Source organism: Nomascus leucogenys, chromosome 2 (assembly GCF_006542625.1).
Source record: "Nomascus leucogenys isolate Asia chromosome 2, Asia_NLE_v1, whole genome shotgun sequence".
Lineage (NCBI taxonomy): Eukaryota > Metazoa > Chordata > Mammalia > Primates > Hylobatidae > Nomascus > Nomascus leucogenys.
In genome coordinates this window covers 3,216,343-3,219,456 of record NC_044382.1, presented here as the reverse complement: position 1 = coordinate 3,219,456, position 3,114 = coordinate 3,216,343, and the positions used below count along the sequence as shown (strand labels likewise).

General features: G+C 42.5%; 1 non-coding gene across 1 annotated transcript; it reads right to left on the bottom strand.

The window, feature by feature from the left end:
* Nucleotides 1-597: 597 nt before the first annotated feature.
* LOC115832025 lies at nt 598-700 on the bottom strand. Its single transcript, XR_004027500.1, has one exon. It is a non-coding gene; the product is annotated as a small nucleolar RNA U13 (small nucleolar RNA).
* Nucleotides 701-3,114: the final 2,414 nt, after the last annotated feature.

Genomic DNA, 3,114 nt, shown 5'->3' with positions numbered 1-3,114 from the left:
TTTGGGTTCTTTAAACGCATGGACTGCTTGCAGTTGGCCTCCAACTCACTGATGCAGGTTCTCTTCTCTTTACTCTCTTTTCCCTCTGTGTTACATTTTGGATAGTTTCTATTGTTATATCTTTGAGTCAACTAACATTTTTCTTCTGCAAGGTCTAATGTGTTGTCAGATCTCATCCTGTGTATTTTTCAGCTCACATTTTGTAGTTTTCTTCTCTGAAAGTTCATTTTATGTCTTTTTTACATTTCCTGTGTATCTACTTAAGTTTCTGAATATATGAAATATGGGTATAATAACTATTTTAATGTCCTTCTTTGCTAATTCTAACCTCTGTGTCCATTCAATTGATTTTTCTCTTCATTGTGGGTCATATTTGTCTAATTCTTTTCATGCCTGCTAATTTTTTTGGATGTCCTACATTGCAAATTTTACCTAGTTGGCGCTAGCCTTTTTTATGTTCTTAAAAATATTCTTGAGTTTTGCTCTAGAACATAATTATTTGGAAACAGTTTGATCTTTCAGTTCTTGCTTTTTTTCTTTTTCTTTCTTCTTTTCCCTCTTTTTTCTTTTGTTCCTTTTTTCTCCTTTTTTTCCTCACATCAGACGAGTGACGTGCTGACACTGTAACGAGGTTTAAGGCAGCACATCTCACCCATGACCATGAAAACCGAATCATCATGCTTATGAACCACAAAACGATTCAGGTATTGCTTTTAAGACGTGCTAGGTAGAACCAGAGCAGAGTTTAATCTGGGGTGATTTATTTTGTGTGACTGAAGCAAGATTCTTTTTCGGTGTATCCGGCTGGTGGTGGCAAACCCTGTTCAAGCCCCTGCGTCAGTGCCAGACACTGCGATACTGTTCCTTATAATTTCCACACTTATATTTCTGCACACTCATGTACTGGTTAGTCCTCTGCTGAACACTCAAAGGGGACTCTCTGCAGATCTCTGGAGTCCTTTCTGTCTGTCTGTCTCTCTCTCTCTCTCTCTCTCTCTGTCTCTTTCTCTGCAGGTCTCCCCTTTGCAGTACTTTGTTCTGTGACCTCTGGTTGTCTTGATCTCCCTGGACCCTTAGTTCTGTTCACTCAACTCAGGGAGTCTGCCGGACTCCGCCTGTGTTACCCCTCCCTGCACCATGGCTTGGAACATCTTTTGAGGCAGTAAGCTGAGTGACAGTAAGTCTCACCTCATTTTTTCCCCATCTTTCGGGGATCACTGTCCTCTGTTTCCTGATGTCCAGTATCTGGAGAAACATGTATTTTGTTCATATTATTGGTTGTTTCTGGTGGGAGGGCAAATCCAATCCCTGTTATTCCATCTTGTCTGGAAGCAGAGATCAAGAAAAGTCACAACTTTTAGATTTAAGTCTCAACTTTTTAGGTTTTAAATCTAAAAAGGCAAAGGAATCTAATCAGGCAAGAAAAACTGAGGTTAGAAATAGAGACTAGTCCAGTAATACTTTACTACCCCAAAACTGCTCTTGGTTCATGGCTCTGGCCCACCATAGCATCAAATCTAGCCCTGGCCACACCTGTCATTACAGTGCCAGCATTCTCATCTTCCCCCATCTAAATCCTTCACTTTTAGGAGACACAGAGGGTCCACTTGGCTCAGCCTGGTCTTTGGGGGGTATGGGGAGTGCTAATGCCTTGAGAAGGGATGGAATGGTTACGAACACCACCATGCCTTCCCTAGGTATTTTTTGAGGGCCTATTATTGGCCAGGTAGTGTGCTAGGTGCTGGGATCATAGCAGTGAACAAAACAAACCTCCCTGTCCTCATAGAGTTTATATCCCAGTAATAAATGATAAATACCTTTAGCACAACACAATATAGAATTGCTATAAGCTTTGATTTTGTTGAGAAAGAAAAATGTGCTTGCTAGCAAAGTCATAACCTAAGCTGAGATGAAAGACAGGCTAATCCACAAAAATTGTTTATCCTGTGTAAACATAGAATCTATTTAAGTCACCTTAGAGAGTCTTCTTTAGGCCATTTACAGAAAACATGAATGAAGCCCAGGAGACAGTCTCTGCAGTGAAAAATGCTGAAGTGGGATCTTGAGGCTGGAATGAATGCTTTGTGAAGAAATAAAAGCTGCTAATTTGTCTGCTGGGCCCAAGAGATAATATATCACTGGGGGAGCCCAGAGAGTATCCTTCAATTCACAAAAGGCTTTCCTCTCAGCCTGCCTCTGCAATGATTTAATTACTTCCCCTCCCTAGAACATAAGCACTGGTCACTCTCACCCCCAGCTTCAGGCATCCCAATTCAGGAGACGAGCCTGGGGCTGCAGTGGAAGGAACAGTGGGTCAGACAGACCTGGGTTTGAATCTTGGCTCCATTGCTATCAAGCTGTGGGGCCTTGGTCAAGTTTCTTCACCTACATGCCCTCCTTATTTCCCATCCCTGAAAATGCAAATACAGCTGCCAAGAAGCTTACATGAAATCCCGTCCAAAGTATCAAGCAGGTAGGCACAGATCAGGAAATCTTCCCTTGCGTTGCATTTTGTCTTGGCAAAGGCTGTATGTAAAGTATACATTCACTGGTCTTTTCCAGCCCAGCATCCATTTCACCTTCTCTGAAGAAAACATCCCAGATTATTTTGGGGGAATTATCTGTTTTTTATTGAATACATTCTGGTGGTCTGATAGGGCCTGCCCCTCCCTAGCTAAGGGAGTGGACACATAATCTGAGACAGGTTGACCAGATGTTTCCTCCCTGAGATTTGTATCTTCAGCAGAAGGACAGAGAAATTGAACACATATGAATGAAATAGCATCAGCCTCATCAGCATCCCTCTGATCAGACTGATTCTGCCGTGAGACGATTCATGGAACTCTTGCTTCCAGAAACCCTGGTGCTTTGTTCCTTGTCCTTTCCCAAGCCTGCTTCTACAGCCTCCCTTCCACTCAGTGTTACCTTTCCAGTGAATTTCCATTTGATGAGGTTAGCCATAGTACATTTCTGTGACTTACAATCAGAGAGCTCTATCTGATCAGCTGAAGAAGAAGAGGAAGAGAAGAAGGAAGAGGAGGAGGAGGGAGAGGAGAAAGAGAAAGGGGGGAAGAGGGAAAGAGGAGGAGGAAAAAGGGCAGAAGGAGAAAGGAG